Source organism: Camponotus vicinus, unplaced genomic scaffold (assembly GCF_025532165.1).
Source record: "Camponotus vicinus isolate PSW18456_S1 unplaced genomic scaffold, iyCamVici1.0 SCAF_4, whole genome shotgun sequence".
In the NCBI taxonomy this organism is placed as follows: domain Eukaryota; kingdom Metazoa; phylum Arthropoda; class Insecta; order Hymenoptera; family Formicidae; genus Camponotus; species Camponotus vicinus.
Genome location: NW_028141976.1, coordinates 22,571,623 through 22,591,534, shown reverse-complemented (window position 1 = coordinate 22,591,534; position 19,912 = coordinate 22,571,623). Strand labels below are relative to the sequence as shown.

At 34.5% G+C, this 19,912-nt stretch overlaps 1 protein-coding gene across 2 annotated transcripts in view; it reads left to right on the top strand.

The window, feature by feature from the left end:
* The window catches only part of LOC145971119 (protein O-mannosyl-transferase TMTC1-like), a 230,681-nt gene that overhangs the window by 9,483 nt on the left and 201,286 nt on the right, over window positions 1-19,912 (top strand). The window contains exons 1-2 of one of the 2 annotated variants that reach the window (XM_083098434.1): window positions 4,664-5,083; window positions 5,646-5,682. The gene's annotated coding sequence lies outside the window, so the exon portion shown is untranslated. Of the gene's footprint in view, window positions 1-4,663; window positions 5,084-5,645; window positions 5,683-19,912 lie in introns of those variants that run through there. The other variant, XM_083098435.1, reaches the window with a different exon arrangement.

The window sequence follows — 19,912 nt, the reverse complement described above, 5'->3', positions numbered from 1 at the left end:
AGCAAATTGCACGAACTTTGGTGCGCACGTCAAAGTTTCACGTTTCTCAGAGCCGTTCCAGCTACAACTAATCGAGAGCCTCGTCTGATCTTTCTTAGTCTGTAACCCTCGCGAATACGGTAATTGTATATTATAATTTGATTGCGTCGTCCATCTTTTTGCGCAGATCATGTGAAAAACATCCCAAGTCGCATTTATCATTTTAAAATTGATTGAATAATATTTCCCAATTTGATACTTAATGAAAATTAAACAATTAAGTTCCATTTTCATAAACGTCAATTAATGTTAAGTGAGACTTAACTAGCATTTATAGAGAAAGACTCCTGGGTAATTAATTTAAAATTAAAATGCTAATCTAATTTTTTACACAATTTAAATGTTTTTAATAAATTAAAATTTTATTAGTTCTTCCTTGTTGCAATTTAAAATCGAAAAATTAAATTTAGGAGAATGTCTAGCGCATTGCATATTCTATATAATGCGCAGATATACAATATGCAATATTGTAACTGTGCGTTGTATATTTTATACAATGTACATAGATATATAATATGCAATATTGTAATTGTGTATCGTGTAATTATATTTCACTAGGATATATTACGGTAACCATTTAATCACTTCAATAAACATGACGTTATTAAGCGTGAGTGTACAATGCAGTTCCATTGCGAATAAACTAGATAACTTATGTCAATGACTTTTAGTGTTTCACATGGTGTTTTAAAATAAGAAAAATATTTTTACATGACATACGATAAAAACTATTATGTATATATAATTACATATATATATATATATGAAATTATAAATAAATAAATAAACAAATATATATATATATATATATAAAATTTTAAATGTTTCATCTCTCTATAGATATGAAGATAGACATAAATATTCAAATGCACTTTTCTTTTTCTCTTTTTCATCAAATATATAATTTATATTTTTACTTGCAATTATATATATTGTTACTTTATATATATTTTTAAAATTTTTACATTGATATTATGTCAATATGCTGCCTTTGATTATGAATTTACAAAGCAGACGAGCACATATATAATTTATATTGTTTTATGGAATTTCATGCTTCACCTTTAATTATTGTTGATGATGGCGAAATATAAAAACATTTTTTACGATAAGATAAAGAATAAATATAAGCTAATAAATAGGGGAAGTGGGGCTGTAAATATCGTAAATATCGTAAATATCGTAAGTTTGTTTCATTTGAGTAATGTTTCGGATTGGTTGTTGGCTTTCGTCAATAGCAACAAATGCGCAATTTCGTCCGCGCAATTTCGGGCCAGCTCAAGCGAGAACGTCATCCCGACACGAATTTTACGACTGATCACTCGCGAAGCCTCCTCTTTTGTCATGTTCCGCGCTGTGGTTTTCTCGAAAGAAAAACGGATTCTCTCGGATACGGGTTCTTTCGATTGGAATGGATGAAATTCCATTACTACGGAATTTCGCGTAATTCTTTTGGAGCACTGTCGCGTATATGTTCCGAGTAATGAGAAAGGCATCACTTTTTTCTCTTTTAGTCATCTTTCCAAGATGATGTGAGATATAAATGATGTAATTATATTATATTGGATATTATTAATCTTTTAATGTCAACAATTTCTCGTCGACTCGTAGCAAATTAATCATAAAAAGATCTTATTTTCATGTCTCATCTTTTGGAATTTCCATAATATATCACAATCTGATAACGAGATCAGTCATTTTTTTCAAGATGATTTACCACATATTTAATAAAGAAGAGATTTCAGACAAAATCTAGAGAAATTTCTAAAAAACTTTTAGAAGTTAAAAATATCTCAAATATGTCTATATGTGTAAGTAAAAAGTTTATATTTAAATTTTAATATACGTCAATTTTTCAAAAATTCATATTATTGAATATTAATTAGCATAAAGTATAGAGAGAGAATTTTTAAAATTTAGAATAAGTTAATTAATTTTCTATAATGTTTTTAATCATTGTGATTTAAATTGTGGAAGAGTGACGTTTATCTCTATTGGGATAGAAATCATTTAAATTGCGAATAGTGTTAGCCAATTCTCTTGTCAAGAAGAATATTAGCTTATTTGATTTCTGCGCGTAAATTCTCTCTGAGCGAAAATTCATTTTGAACTGCACGTTATATAACGAAACTCGCGATATTTCTCCAAGCTGTGAGTAATTAAAATGTAAATTATACGATGTGAGTAAACATGTTTGTACGAATCGCGCCAAGTGCAACCGACGCCGGAAGAATTATCCTTTTAATGAGACTCGACAATGCGCGTTAATGTCGCGATGCGTTTATTAGAGGTCATACAGAAAATTTTGCGCGATGAAAGAAAACGTTCTTACATTATTGCTAATAAAAAAAGCATACCCGTTTAAATCGATGTAAATTATCAAATTAATTAATACGACAAACTTATAAACTATAAGTTATTAGGATCTATTTTATACTTATACATACACATATACATATATATATATATATATATATATATATATATATAAAATTGATATATAAAATTATTTTTATACAATTGTGTGAATAAAATACAAATTATTTTTTCTTTCCGGTAGACTTCTCACGGCACGTTCGTAGCGTTTCGACGATTACAATGAAATTCTACGTTATATTTGCGCTATCAAAAGACTCGTGGCCATGTTCTACGTTTCGTCTTTTCCATAACATAGAAAAGAAATTCTCGACACGTTTCCCTCTGTATTCGCGTTCACATCTGTACGCGGTATAAATCGCGCCATGATTTTTTTTTCTTTTTCATAACCCTCATACGCACCCTTGCTCCGTTCTCTTTCTTACGTCTTTTCGCCCAGTCCTACTAGCCCACCCCAGCGCTTTTCAACCGTTCCCGGTCCGTCTCCTTGCTTTTTTCGTTCTTTCTTATTCCCACTACTAAAGCAGAACAGGCTATTTTGCGGTTTTCATGCTTCGGCACGACGTAATTACCGCGATTTCTGCGAAGGTGAAAGGGTCGGTTCTGTAAGACGAACGATCGTGCGTAAAAGGCGCTCGTGAATTTCGTTTTCATCGACATGAAATAATTTTGCATTTAAATCTCGCTTTTTCTCAAAATTTTGAAACGATTTTGAAACATTTAAAATTTTCTGATACTATGTGCAGGTCTACAGAAATGATTACATGTACGGAAAATAATAAAATAATAAAAACGTAAATCTGAAATAAATAAAGTAGCACAATGACGCTGTAACATCACAAATTCTAATTATACCTCATCATTTGGCATTTGATTTTTGCGATATACAAACATATATAAGAGCACGCTGTTGTCATTTGCGTGGTGAGATTCAAGCGATCAAGACACCAAGTGACATATTCATTCTATATATTATCGTATTATCCTTCTAAACGCGATCGCGACAAGTATTATGACATGTTTAACCATCTAAGAAACAGTGACGTGTCTTTGTTTACATACTTGGCGGTATATCAATACGACGTAGTGAAGTATGTCTTACTATAACAAGAGGAATCGAGAGGGGGTACAGACAAGTGGGAAGGACAAGGACCGATGCGTGAAAAGACGAAAACATTGTTATTAGTCTGTCGACATTCGTGTATCGAGCAAGGTGTATCAATGGCGTTCTTCTCGGCAGTTTCGATAGTAATTCCGTTCTCATGTAAAATTAGTTTGTCTTACAATTATTTTCTACAATTAACGATTAACAATTAACGATTAACGATTAACAATTTATGAACGTGTCAAAACAGCAGCTATTTCGTACAATTTATTCATTTGCAGTAAAAATCGGAATAGAAAATGATAATTAGATTACTTTTTCCTTCTGATAATTTTATTAGACAGTGATATAATTATTTCCTTAACATTTAAATTCTCTTTCTAATGTATTTCTTATTACGCATTAAAAATTTTCGCTGATGTAATTTACTTATATCATTTTCGTTTATTATTTTTAAATTAAGAACGTCCGTTGATATACGAATTTCATCAAATGATTAAAGTAGAATGGCGTATATAAAATAATAAGAAATAGTATATCACTGTGATATCTTTATTAATAATTAATTATCCCGTTTCACGAACGAAAGAATATATTTCATAAATTTATTTTGTAATGTGTCAAATATATTTTATAGCGATAGTAATTATATTAACTAACGCACAATCAATGTTTTCGTTTTGCGGTAAAGCTATTGTTAACACACACAATCATCCTATTGTTATTCACTGGGCGAGACTCAATCGGAAAAAGACTCGCAGTAGCTTCGTGTATTATTGGAATATCTTTAGAGGAATGTAATTATTCCCTATGTTTATTATAATTATCGATTAATTTGTAATTATCGATTAATTTGTGTCGAAGACATCGTGTTTTCGCGAATAAATATATATAAATGCAATAAATAGAAAAGAGCAATTGAGCAATCTTGGAGTAAGAAATTTATAATTAATATACTCCATTACATTTTTTTATTATTGTATAATATTAATTGCTCGTTATTTCCATTCTTAAAAAAATATGTTTAAGTGATATTATCAAATGTATGATATTATTGCCTTTTCTTTCCGTGAAGCCAATTGACTCTTTCGCTAATATTTCGTGAATAGTTCATCACTGAGATTATACTTTAACAGTTTGAAGAGAATATGTTCTGAGAGGAGAATTGGAGCGCACATTATTCGCGTCGATCCCATCCATCGTTTCGGTTTTCGTTCCTTTTTCGCTTTGGATTTAACTCTTGCTCGAAGTTACCATTGCTCTCTCGAAATGCCGTCCTCGCGTGAAACGGGATGTTGGTTCGTTTATTCTTGATCCGCGAAATTCGAGAGTACCGTGCAAAGTATCACGCGAACATTTTCATCGTAACTGGTTCGTCGTACCTTAATTAATTCGTCAGTGCAAAGTATCATGTGTAATGTGCGCGTCTAAATTCGGGAGTGCCATAAAAAGTGTCGCATTTTTATTGTGTCACGTAAAAAACTATATTTTTGTAAATGAGTGCAGTGAGAACTATTACGACTACAAATCTTGACAACCTGTGAGGAGGAGCAGATCTAGAAGGTAAACAATGACGAAGGGACTTTGGAGCAAATATTTATTTTATTTATATTTAAATATGTTAAATTTTATATATTTAGATATCAATTATTAAACTTATATTAATTATTATATTTATAATTTAATTAATATATTTATATGCCATTATATTTTATATTAAATATATCTTAATTTTAATATGTTAATTTTATTTATATTTAAATATATTTTTTAAATACACATTATTTTTTTATTAATCGTGCAAGAATCTATTAATTTTTAGTCTGTTTATTTGATCTTATAAAATTTAAACATAAACTTTACTAAAACTTAAACTTAAACCAAAATTAGAGAAAAAGAGGAATTCTTTAATCATCTTATTCATATGTGTTTAAAAGGAATAATCTTTTTGAAAATTATTAAATAATTATTACATTAAATAAATGCTTATTATACTTATTCTAATCAAATATAAAATACTTGCATCGAATATAAAAAAATCTTATGTATACAATAACAATTTCTTCTTAAATATTAATTATTTTTGCTGCTGTTATAATTTGTATGTTATATTTGTATGTTACAGATCAATGTAGTTAATTCAGCTGCTGCGCATCGACTCGGTGAGTTTTTCAAACTTTTATTTTATTTTGAAATAATATAATTAACGTGCTTGAGTATTGCGGGATAGACAGAGCTTTTTCAGCGATTGTAACTAAATTCTCTATTTTTGTTCTTACTTCAAAATATTTTAAAGGATACATTAATAATTTTTGTTTGTAGATTTTAATGTTTTTCTAAAAATTTCAAGACTTCAAAATGTTTTATATGTTTTAACCTTTCTGATTATTTATCTCAGATTTATTTCTTATCATTTGATATGATATATAGCCATTTTTGCCTGGTTATATATCGACGAATTTTAAATTTTTCCTTTGAAAGCACTCAAAACTTTAATGAGGTTCGCAAATAAATGCTCTCTCTATTCCTCTCGCATTAAGACGTGTCTCGGTTATAGAATCGAGCTTTCCTCCAAGTTTAGCGTTGAAACCTCCTTTGTTTTCGCCACCGTCTTCACCTCCGGGCGACAGGGGTTGTGGTGCGATGCATCGGCTTGCGCACGGTACAATGATAATCCTGTTATACGGTAGCGTGTCAGTGACTGACGTTCCTTTGGCACAGCCTGCTCCCGGCTCGTCAAAGTGCAAGAACCAGGAAAGGGCTGTGTCAATATCAGAATTGTTTGATGTGGACGCTGTCCCTCAACGGTTACATTGTTGCCGCTAGAACGTTTTACTCTGTTTTGATTTTTCATTTATATAGAAATTCTATATTTCTTTTATTGATCTCGTCAGTACGTGTTGGTACTATCGATTTGATTACATTTATAAGCAATAATCTTTACATTGTTTTCTAATTATAAAACACGAGGGAATTAATAATATAATTAAATGAAATAAAATGGAATCTTTTTAAAGCATCAGAAAATTTAAAAGACAAAATAATTTAATTTAATTTATCTTTTAAAATAACACAATCTTAATTTAACTTATCTATATAAACAATTTTAATCTGTGTGTATTAAATTGTTTAAACAATATTCGATCACTATTAAAATTATATAATCGATATTCGATCCATTGTGTTAGGTTAAATTCTATTTTAAGATAGTGAAAAATCAGTTACGTTGTAAATTAATCAATTCTGACGAGACTGACTCTAAGCCGTTTCAACCAGTTTGCACATGTTAAATTTGAACACCTTTGATGTCGATTCACGCGTTATCTCTCTGCGCACGTTATTAGAAGAGCATTGTACCGAGTAGCGCAGTTCGTTTAAATTCATTCGACAGTTAATAGAAAATGGCAGAGTGAATTTGGTAACAGCGGAGAGCGGCTTATCGGTAGGAGACTGCTCGAAAGCGGATGCGAGAGCAGGTTCGCGGCCGGCCATCCGGTTCCACGAGGTTGGAGGCCAACCGAGCGGTCATCTCCCAGAGGCCTTGTACTCGGAAATAGACTGGGTTATACGTATATATATGTATATATATATATACGTATGTTCTGTGCCGTAACTCTGGCCGGAATACCGGCATAGTATTGATAATGCACGGCCTGTGCCCCTTTGCGTTTATACCGTGGGTATATGATCCGCCTTGGCCATTTGGTGCCGACGGTTCTTCATATCTCTCCGGGCTGTTGTTTTTTGCCCCGGTATCCCTGATCGCGTTTAAAACGTCGCTAGCTATTTGTATCAGAAAATCAATCGTTTAAAATTTAAAAATTTTTATTTATTTATCACTGTGTTGTATGTATGTGGACATTATTTATTAAATGGTTGACTGAATGCTTTTCCTCTCATGCGATATTTTTATAAATTTATAATTGATGCAAGAACGCGCGCACGATAGAAAAGTCACATAAGAGAAATAATAAAAAGAATCAATAAAAAGTACAGTCGCATTTACCCAACAATCTTTAGAGATATATATTTCCGATGGAAATGATGGAATAATTAGTATACTTTTTATGGGGACTCGAACGAAAATTTGTGAATATGTATTCCGCCGGTATACCGCGTATTACACATTTCTCGTAGCCCTTCTTCTTTTCCCTCGTTTTATTTTTTTATGTACGGCCGTTCGTCACGACGACACGAGCGCACCGTATTTCCCCTGAGTGTTTTTCGTAGCCATAGTAATTGTTTACTACCGTCGCACACCGGCCGTACGATGCTGATCGCAAAATCAATTTTCCTTCGTGCGCCAGATGCGTTCTGCAGCGAGATTCGTAACGAGGAAACCTTAATCGTGATGATAAAATTTTATATCAAATCTTTTTTTTTTGTTACACGGATCTTCGAGTGACAAGACCGATAATCTCGGAATATGAAGAAATGTGAAACGTTCGTATGTTTTTCACATAACAACAAGAAATTGTACAATTAATAAAATTCTTCCAACGTATAATAGAAAGAATATTATAATATATATTTTAATTCGGCAACAATGCTTTTCGAAAAATGTACATATGTACATCTATGTATACGCGATATGCTTAGGGTTGCACAAGAATCAAGACAAAACAATAATTGTAAAAATATTGTATTAGTGAAAATTTTCAAAAATTTATATATAAATCTTGATCTTCACGGCAAAAATCTCATCTTGTGTGTGTATTGTCTTGTTTCGATTTTATTAAGAATTTTTATCTAATGCTCAACAGTTATAAAATAAAATATTTAACATAATTATCTTTATAATGTAATTTAAAATAACTATTATTTATGTCATTCGTTTATTTTTTAAAACTCTATATTCGTTATCTTGACAAAAAGGCTGTTGTATATAATGATGCCAAAATATAAACGCGACTCACAATCAGAGAACTGTGTACATGTACTGTACGCAAAATTTTGTAACTTATATTATTTATTTTGTTTATTGTTTTAATAATCGTTTCGAAATTTGATAATATTAATGTTTTTATTTATTAAATAAATTTTTTTAAGCTCGTTTAATATAGTACATGATTTTATTAATCTTGATAAGACAGATAAGCTTCGCAATTTTAGTCTTGATATTGTTTTAATAATTAATGATATTTTATTGATTTCATTTCAAATTTCGAAACAAAACAATTATCAAATCTAAATAATTAATGATATCGTATTGATTTCGTTTCAAATTTCGAAACAAAACAATTATGAAATCTTGGTATTTCGTGCAATCCTACTTTGTGCATCAAAGGCAAATGTACATGTCGAAACAATTAAATTGCGTAAGAGCTAATTTATATATTCCCGTGGTAATTTCTGTATGCGTTTGAAGTACGACAGAGTTAATCCCCCTGTCCATTTGCGTCGCGCAAGAATCTCACTCACGGTCATCGGCTCAGCCCCGACGTCGTCGCGTGAGGAATTCCGTATTAAAAGTTTACCGTCCTCACGGTAGGATAGGGCAGGCTTCTCGCTTGCGGGTAAGGGCCGGAATTCCGTTGCGCGGCAGCTGAGGCATCAGGAATTCTGTAGTTACCTACGTTAGAGTCCGGCACTCCCTTCGTATATTTCCCTTCCTCGCTCTTCATCCGGCTCGATCCTACAACGTTTTGCCACCCGTTGTCCTTCGTAGTGTAAATCCGATCTTTTGACTGCCACCGATGGAAATCGAGACCCTTTGACATCGTACACCGCCACGCGTCCTCGGAAATATTTTTGAATTTTATTCGCCGATGTTACGGGAAAAATGCCGCTAGCGTTACAACGACACCGGTCGCTCTATTTTCTTCCTCCTCTTTTTTATTTTACACCATGACAGTACGTGATAATTAAAAAATTCTGTTGAAGTAGCTTTGACCGGAAAGATTAATTATTCGGTAGATAATTTTCTCTCTCTCTGTCGCTGTATAGGGTTTCTTCTCTAAGGTATGCACCTTCTATCATAATTGTGCATCTCCAAACGTGAATGCACTTAGCTCTATTTCTGTCTGTAGTAAATGAATATTCGAATGCCTGATTTAATGAAGTCACGTTCAGAAGTCCTTGGCTTACATCATTTGTCATAAGGACAAAGTTGGGCTATAAGTTCAGTATGTAATTGCATTACTGGATAATTTAACTTTATAACTGTCAAATGGAAAATGAGACGGATGAGAAACGACGTTTCGTGGTATGATATTTCGAAAAGCGTCAAATTAATCGATTTAAAGGGCAAAATGGGATCAAGAGGTCGCGCGGTTTGGTCATTGGACCGGCAGCACAATGGAGAGAAATGCATTTGTGTCGCGTTTCGCCAGGAATTCTGGTGTCGCTTGTCGTCTGCGTTCTTTTTATAGCGTTACTAACGAAGGTGTTATATTCCAGTTATATCGCTTCGAAAGCGTACGTTTCGCTGCGTTCATCTTGATGAATGAAGCGTGGAATGCATTGCGTTGTTAATAAAGATATCTATCGCACGTAATAATTTCGCACGCGTATGCACGCAGATATTACGCGCTCAATGCTTGTTCGTGCGATATCGCTGTCGAAACGTAAATCACTGCGAAACAACGGACGTATATAACGGTATATTACATCACTCGCGACAAGGTATGTGCGCGACCCTTTTTCTCCGACACATTACGATTGTTGTCCTGAGTAAACTGCTCGATGCTCAGCAGATATCATGACACGATATCCTCGGACGTTCGTTCGTATTTGATACTTGTTATTGCAATCTACTTGGTTTACTTAAATCAAATCGATTCTTGCAGCATGTTTACGTTTCTTACAACACGTACCTTTACGTCGATCAAATTCTATCGAATGTTTTGTTTAGTAGGAATTGGGAAATATTGTTGCTCGTTCAACAGAAAGATATCATAACTGATAAAAGTTGATTTTCTAGAATTTTTGATTTAAAAAAGGAAAAGGATTGTTATTGCTTCACAATAGTACGATAGCAAGCACATTTAAAATACATGTATTTCCAGTTGAACAATAAACCATCGATATTCAGGACACTTTTAATTAAAAAAAAAAACATTTTTCCAATGGATATTATTTAGAAGGAATAACAAAAAAGTATACATACGTATATAAATACAAACGTATTGATTAAATTTTATATTTGATTTAAAATTAAATATTAAACTCTTCCAATGTGTGTATATATGTGTATGTGTGTGTGTGTGTGTGTGTAACACTCGATATATTCTTGAACGAAATTCCGTCTGCTTTATTTATGTATATTCTCATCGAATTTCTCTTCTGCATACTGCAAGCAAACCACTCGCGTCTTGGGAATTGTACACGAACAGGATGGTAGAAAATTTCGTAGCCCGAGAAGTGCTCGAGAAATCATTATTCAGTACATATGTCGAACGCAATTAAACGTTTGCTCATAACTCTTTCTTTTTTCTTCACAAATATCCTGCGTGAAACATTCACGTACACTATAAATCTATGATGTATTTCTCGATTATTTGTGAAATTTGCGAGACATCGAGAGCAATGCATTCATCTCGTTTTCTTTTGTTCTCCCTCGTACGGGCAGTATAAAAAAATTTCATTTGCGCATACATGCGTGACGCACGTTTAATTAATGTTCGAATATATTGGCTCGGATGTTTGCATTGGAGTAGAAAACTGACAGAAACGTTAATAAATGTTTGTCGTTGATAGTGCTAGAACGAGGATATTTCTGTTCTTTTATATCAGGCAAGAAATAGAAGAATGTATCGCGGAATTGAATCTCAAGATCGAGAGAGAGAGAGAGAGATTTCTAAATTTTTTACTGATATCGAATACCCAAAATTAATCTCTTAATAAAATTTTCAGAGGTTTTCCCTTACATTTTTCATCTAGCGCGCCACGTAAATTTAATGATGCACGCAAATTTTTGCTCTTGCTGGAGATAAACAGCGCTTTGTCGTTTTATTCATGCGTGTTCTTATCAAATTTTCCCCGCATTTTCTCTCTCTCTCTCTCTTTCTCTTTTTTTTATCATGTCGGGGATTGTACAACGCATATAATAAAGCTGGCGGAAAATGTTCGTTGGAGAAGGGAAGGGATGGCTGCCGGGAGGTCTCTATGTAACGCGGGTACATACGTTACGGCGTTTTATCCCGTCATTGTTTCCCCGGAAACTTTTCGCCCGTTGGCGCGGGCATGCCGTAAACTTACTATTTTTCCTAGATGTAAACTCTTTCGCGTACAGGTGACATAATTCTCGATCCTTCATTTTTCGATGTTTCATAAAGTGGCCAATAAAATATCTCTCGTATTCTTCTCATATGTATTCGTGGCGGCTTTGGCATAAATGTTTTATGATCGGGGTGAATATTGAATTCTTTTTAACCCTCCTTGACGCACTGTACATGCTAAGCGTATGAGAAATTTGTTATCAATGATTCTCGACTTTTTGAATACGTGCAGAAATCTTTCGCCATCTCACGCGTCATAACTCTTTTGCACACTTGGAAAAAGATTTTTGTGAAATACCTCGTGTCTTTTCGAGGTATATTTTAAAATATCGATTTAATCCTTCATCCTTTTACAATTACAGCGAGAGACTCTTTCGTACGTGTATGAATCTCTTACGTCAATATTGCTTCAAAGTCGTACGTTGCTCTCTGTAACAATCTGCTTGCACAACGAATTGCGCACTGCGGCAGATATTTATCACTGCGGTGAACTTTGAAATGTGTCGCACGTGTGTCGATCTCAGCTCGTTGTCATTGCGATTTCGCTGTTTTGTTTAAACGATCCTTCAAAAAAAAAAAAACGACGCCGATGCGGTCGACTGCTGCTGATCGTTGTTGGCAAGAAGCACGCTCCGTGCTAATGGAACTCTTTTATCAAGGTTCGACTTCGCACGACGGTCGATACTTTATATTCGTACGGATGAGTCGCGGGCGTCATATTTCCCAGGCAGCGTCAGGAAAAGAGCGACAGGACGAAATGGAATATCAGCCATGGGTTCGTCACGCGCGACAGGAGTTGCGAAACGACGAAAAACGAGATTTCGCTCGAGGGTCGAGGAGGAGAATCGGAATCCGGGAAGGGACGCGGGAGCGAGGGGTAGCGAGAGACACGCAAAGGCCTGTTGGGATTATTTGCACGTCGCTGGAATGGAGATGGCTTCGCTTGATCGGGACTTGCGCGAATGCATGCCATGTAGTGCACCGATCGCGCGCAGTCAATTTGCAGGCGAATGCAGGATTATGAATTTTTTCGACAAACACGCGATTCAATCGTCTCTTGTTTTCGGTAGCTGACGATACAAGCAAAATTTCATAAATTTTGACGAGAATATTCAACTTTCCAAATAAATGAACTCGTTCTAATTATTTTATATAATATTTTGGGGGAAGAGAGAGAGAGAGAGAGAAAAGGACAATTTTTTGGAAAAGAGAAATAGCTTTGAGATTGATAATTTTATTCATACACTTGATTCAATGAAGGACTCATTTTTTGGATAGAAGCTCTGTATATATTATTATAGAACTTACTTATATAGAATTCCTTACTTATAATTTTTATTCGAAAAATGACAACTCATTTGAATTTTAAATACAAATTATATTTCTTTTTTTATCTATATATCAGGAATAAGACTGGTAGATTTTTTAAATTAGAACTGTTTCTCGTGCATTTTGTTAATATCCTAAGTCGATTGTCCACCTCTAACTTCGATCGAGCCTGCTGTGAATCAACAGATGCGATGTATTTGATCGGACAAACAGCATGATTCGAGCAGTGATCGATCGATGTTTAAAACGTTCCAAGTGATGGAGGATGTATTTTTGTACAACGTTTGATCTCTTACGTACGTACATTTCCGAGATCGATATACGCGTCATGATATCGTGCAACGTTATCGTGCAAAATCAGGAACGAAACTTTTAAGGGATACGCGTCAACTAGCCAGCAGTGTTCCTATCACAAATCGATGTCGGCCGTGTTTAAGCACAAGGTCAACGGATAGAAACATACCGTCCCATGATTTTCATAAAACGTCAGAATGCGACCTTTCCTTCGCCGAATATGTGCAGCGTTCGAGAAAACGCTCGCGCATGGCATGTGCCTTTCGCAGTTTTAATACCGTGCTTATGATTTATGTATCAGAATACATATTGCATCGAATCCTCTCTCGTATTAATATTGACACTGGAAGCGAAACGTTTCACGTTCTTTTGGCGCGGCACGGGAGATATTTTTATTTCGCGTAAAGGCTCGTTCAGACATAACGATTTTCGACATGTCACAATACATATCATTGTTACTTTAAAACCTTATTTTATACAGATATTGCTCAAAGAATAGGATTAGATTATGTACAACTTTTAGAACACTAATTGCAATTTCGCAATTGAATGATTAATAATATCGCAATTATGCGACGCACAATTTTTCGCAATGTAATAATAAAAAGCGCATGTATCTACAAGAGGTATTTTATCAGTTAAATAGAATTTTTAATAAAGCCGTATTTGCAGATGTATTTAGTAACGTTACACAGTTGTAAATACTCACTCTTTTATGCTTTATATTTTTTAATTAATTTTTTAATTAAATAATATAGCGCGGCATTTTGAAACGATCGGAGCGGAAGACCCGCAAGCAATCGTGGTCGAGTTTATTGTCAGGAGAAGTTACTGAATGGAAGAGCTTTAAAAATGAGGGACTTCACGCTGGAATACAGAGGAAATTTCAGGATAACGATCATAATCTTGACAGATGCGAGCATTCGTCACTCGTTAAAGTCTCTACTCGCGCGCGAACCTGACGAATATCCTGACGGGATAGAGTTGCAAATTAGGACTTTGTTACGTCGTGCGTTTTCTTTCTTTTAAGAGAGTCTCCGGCTTTCGGTAGATGACGAGCGCGAGACCGCTTGATGCTTCTAAATTTTCGTTACCGCGCGATGGAAGTCGGCCTGAAATGCCGGTGTATAAACTAGTTAAAGTAAGAAAAACGGTCATGCGGAGAGAAGTCGCGTAGACAGTCGCCATTGTGCTTGGTAATTCTCGCTACGTCTCCGTTCTCCGTCTTTATACCAGCAAAGAGTTCTAACAAATGTGTCACCTGCAGAATTGCTACTAAGACTATTCGTGACAGTGATCTATTGCTCTCAACGGAGACGTTGCAAGTGGCAGCTTGTACTTTAACATTGTCTTGAATTTACCCAGCACGCGCAAAAAACATATCTGAATGTTTAAACATCAACGTTCCAAACACCAGAATGAGAATCTCCTCGAAAGCCTCCAATGTTGCGAGAATTTTAAGAAACGAATTGAAGCAAAGATCACGAAAGACTCTGCCTCTGAAAGAGCAGAGTCTTCTCGCGTTTCTTTGCGTACAATTATTTATTGTATTTGTCGTCGGATGCTGCGCTGCCTCGCGACAAACAAGGCTACTCGCGAAGAAAAGAAAATCAAAGCCGCTACACAATGAGCTCTCTTACCGAGCGCACACCCGCTTTATATCCCGCGGTAAGGAGGATACAATGCGAGCGCAATGCTCCGAATCCATTCCGTGCACATTCGGTAGACAAACAATAATTACAGAGTCCTCGGTCCCTCGGACTATGCTCCGAGAAAATACTGATGCAATCTCGGGTACAGCGCCAGCCAGCCAGCTAACCCCGACAGAGGGGTGAGTCGCGCTTTTATTTCCCCGGGAAACGGCAAACGACGTTAGCCAGTACGGTGGTGTACCATTCGCCTCCCTCTCGAAACCCTACCTCGTGCGTTTTTGTGTGTGTGTGTATGTATATGTGTCTGCTCTTTTTATATTATTAAGTTCCTAACGTACTGAAAAGGATGGCGGACGCGGCTGTAGCCTTTCGTATCCGGTGTATGTTTCACAGCCGGGATAATCATATTTGTCGTAGCGCTAATATCGTCGAGGATCTCGCGAAATTGTCGCAATAAGCGCGTCTCGCACCGTATTCCTAGAGTGAATACTGTGTGTTACCAAGTGTGTAGGTATCAAGTAGAGAATTATGTAAAGATTGTAGCAGCCTTTGCTCGATATTCACGTGTGCTTTCGTCAAATATGTGCAAATATATATCATGCAAAATTGATTAATTATTTAATCAATCTTGCAGTATTTTTTTTTCAATTATTATTATTATAATTAATATTGAATAATTATTTATATTTTTTTAATAGATAATTTTCCACAACTCGTCAATTATTAACATTCTGGGAATTGGTAAAACTCGATGAATCAAAACGAAGAAAATTTTGATTCAATATCCTTTTCTTTTTTTAATTTTCTTCTTTTAATTTTCTCTCCTTACGCGTAAGATAACAAGTCGCTAACGATCATCTTCGCTTGCGCGATTTCCAGGCAGAACTAAGTTCTCTCACTTAGGAGAGTCGCGCTTCGTCGTTAAAACGATGAGATCTGTACAAGGCGCGAAATAGCATCGAATAAAAAGTCGATACGCTTTTGTAGAACCGAGATGTGCCCGGCACGGCTGGTTATCGGAGTTTCTTGGTTCGCAGGCGCCGAATTGACGCGCGTAAGAAGACGTTCTCAGCTTCATCGGCAAACCGAGAAACTTTCCGACTGCGCCTATCCTCTTCTAGCAAAGAAAATTTCTTTCTTTGATTTTATTATTGTCACAGCTTGTTGTCCATTGTCGACTATCGAGTAAAGTAGACAACTAGTTTCGTCGCGCGCGAATGCTCTGCTTCCTCTCGAGAAGCAAGAATTACTTGAGAGAAATCGGGAGATTCTCTTTTATTTTTATTCTTATATTATATCGGACTTCTTTTTTCTTCTATGATTATCCCGGCATTAATGGAATTTACAGAGGATTTGCGTAGTAATATATTTCTCAATTTATAATAATTAACCAACGACATGCTACGGCTTGATACGTTATTATCCTATAAAAGAACGATTTATTCATTTTATTTTCGCGGAAATCTTTATTTCACGCGCAATCGCATATGCACACAGTGCTCAATTAGCCGGTACGTGGAAGTCGCGGGTGCAAAATTGAAATCCATATTTGAACGTTAATTTTAGATATCCTATTTAAATCTGAAATGGGCTCTAAAATTCGCAAAATTGATCCGTGTCTGCGAAAATAACGTAAATTTGCGTTTACATGAGCACGCGGACAAGAGATTGGATTGTAATGTGAGTGATCACGATAGAGAATGAACGAATCAGTTTGCTGCTATTTCCAGAACGATAAACCACCAAATCATCGGAAGAGGTTTGCTGGTTTAATATACAGTGAACATATATTTTCTTTCTATAACGTGTAAACCTAGCTTGAAATTGAAATTTTGAATTTGAGATGTAATTAAATTTAACAATAAAACTTGAAGCGTGGTAAAAGACTTATAAGAGGAAAGAGGAAATTGTTTAATAGAAAACAGTTTCCGTTTAAAGAAAAGTGAGCGTTAATTTAAATCCAGAAACGTCTTTCGTCGTTTTGCAGTTTTTTTTTTAAGGCAAGTTTGATTTTTACTGATTTGTTTACTTTGCCTTTTGTAAACAGTTTTACAATAATTCGGTGAACGAAATTGTTATCTTGAGACGAGTATCAATAAAGGAATAATAATAGGAATAAATTTCTCTGCGAATTGCTATTTGCTCACGGCATTTCGCGTCGCACTGCCACTCGCAATAATCGCCATACTATTATAACGTAATAACGCCCTACACCATTACTTTAATATGGTATCGCGTCGCCGCGGAGTTTTGCCACTCCGCAATTGCGCACGTAATACCGCGATATTGAACGGCTACTTCCCGACTGCTTTTTCAAGGTATTGTTAGCCATTCGAGAGGTTGGACTTTGATTTCGGTATCAAAGGTCGATGTGTTCCAAATGACAAGTTTCTATACGTATGAAGGAATTTCTCTATTTTTTGCTAAGGATATAATAGAAAATATACACACACACAATCTAAGAATATAATATATAAAAAAGATATAGATCTTTCTTTTTTAATATACAAGATTTGAAAGAGAGAGATTTGAGAAAATTGAAGCCAAAATGCAATGAAGTGAAAAAATATCAGACGGACACTCGCGTGAATTTACAGAGATATTGGAATCGGTGAACCAGCAGCATCTCTGGGATTGGTAATACGTCGGTCTCCAATGATTACACGGAGGATATCGTATAACGACGATTCGATGATAATGCTTTGATAGGAAACTGTCGCACATGCGAAACATAAACGCGTATCATTATACAGGAATTGTATTTCATCAGAGGAAAAATTTATTTGTTTATACAATTCCATACGATCTTTTCCGAGATATTCTAAAGCACTTTCCGTAATGGAAAATAAAGCAGCGTATCTTTATGATAGTTTAAATGCAAAATAATCGCGATTGTAAATCTTGCGAGAAATAATTTATTTTGCGCCTCCCTCAGATAATACGTGCTTGCTTTTATCGAGAAGAATCGCGCGAAAGAGCTGAAACGAGAGCATGTCACGTGAAATATCCGTCACGAATCTACTGGGGGACTTAACAAAATCGATCGTGCCTGTATTATAATACGGATTCCGTTAAAAATCTATGTATCCCTCTACCAAACGATTGTCCACGATAATGATTCAATTCTTGCTAATTTTAACGCTGTCGCAAACGTGCCGATTCTCATATCGCAGAGATATGTAAAAATTTGGCGAATATTTTAATCTTATACATTATCAAATGTCATATTCTATTCATCGGAAATTCATCGCATAAAAACGTGAACGTGTGCTAAATATAGATTATTACTTCAATTTTTTGCAAAAAGAAATGAAATTAGAATTATATAACTTATCAATAGCTGCGAATAACTACATCATAATTTTCGCATGCGGCGGTCGTTACCTACGAATAATTTACTACTTTCGAATTTATTTACAGATAACCTTGTTGGTTACTAATTAATAATAAAACCGTGTCTCGAATACTTGCAATAAGCGACCGTTTTTCCTATTATAAAAGTTTATTATAAAAGTTCTTGTTAATAAAATCTATATCGCGTGTTATTGAAACATAACAGACAGAACCAGATAAATGAAAGTCGAATCCATAGAGCAATTACATTGTTAAATTTTTTTCTACCATTGTGTTAAACTTGTGTGCAACTTTCATCATATAATCCGAAAGTTACTTCGTTTAACGAACTTGGAGTCATCAATTATCTATTTGAAATATACTTATTTGATACACGTGTTCGTCAACACAACATTGATCAACTAGTCTTTAACAATACGGGATCATACTAAACCGTTCTCTAGATGGTCAATATTTGAATTAGTATTTCGTCACAATTGTCTATATAAACTGTTAACTAGTGTACAGTTTAGTTATGGTACAAAACATGAACTGAGATGGATCTTATACATATATCTGAAAGGCTCGTTAGAACGTTTCTCTGTATGAACGTCTATAAATATTTCTAAAGTATGAGCTGTGCTTCATCTCTTTCATTAGTTTATTATTTTTTCAAAATGTACTATTAAAACTGTATCGTTATAATTATTATATTCGCGATGTGGTATCGTTATAATTATTATATTCGCGATATGGTATGAATGTAGAATAATTGAGACTGTTTGGAAAATGAAACATATGATTTATTATAATGAGAAAGTTAATAATTTTACACAGCTATACGTAAAAGAAGTAGTATATTCATTTGAAACAAAAGATTAAAAATTTAACCTATTGATTTTACATCTAAAACACATTTAAAACACATTACAGTATCCAACGTAATCGTTAATACTAGTAATTTCGATAGAGACAATATTAACTTTTATATAACTCGCTTTCTCATTGATTTCTTTTTTCATCACGTTTATTACTATAAACGTGTAGAAGACTATTGTAGGGGCTGAATAGCTTGTAATATTTAAGTTATCAGAGAGAGAGAGAGAGAGTGAAAAGCTTGATTTTAACTAATTACGTGTGTCCGATACTTTTCTTTAAACGCTATGTTATTAACATTTACATGTATAATCTATGAAAAATTCTTTTGTAAGACAAATAGCAATATTAGAAATGTGCGTAAATCATATAAAAATTTTGATAAATCAATATTTTCCCATACGCATTTTTTTTATTCCGAGATATCCGGATTATTGGAAGTATCTTAGGTTAACCAGCATTTCTAAAAATCCGATTTAGATTCTGCTTCTCTATCGCCATCGTTTATTCGAAGAAAGAGCTCTAGAATAAAATACCGAACGTTGAAACGTTTACCTGACAAACGTTGAAACGCTTGCCAAGCTTAATTAAACATCCGCGAGACAATTCGGAACATGCTGGTTGAAAGTTAATTAAACGGCTTTACAGAAGAGTAATGAAACGTAACTATTATGAAGAATAGGCAAATC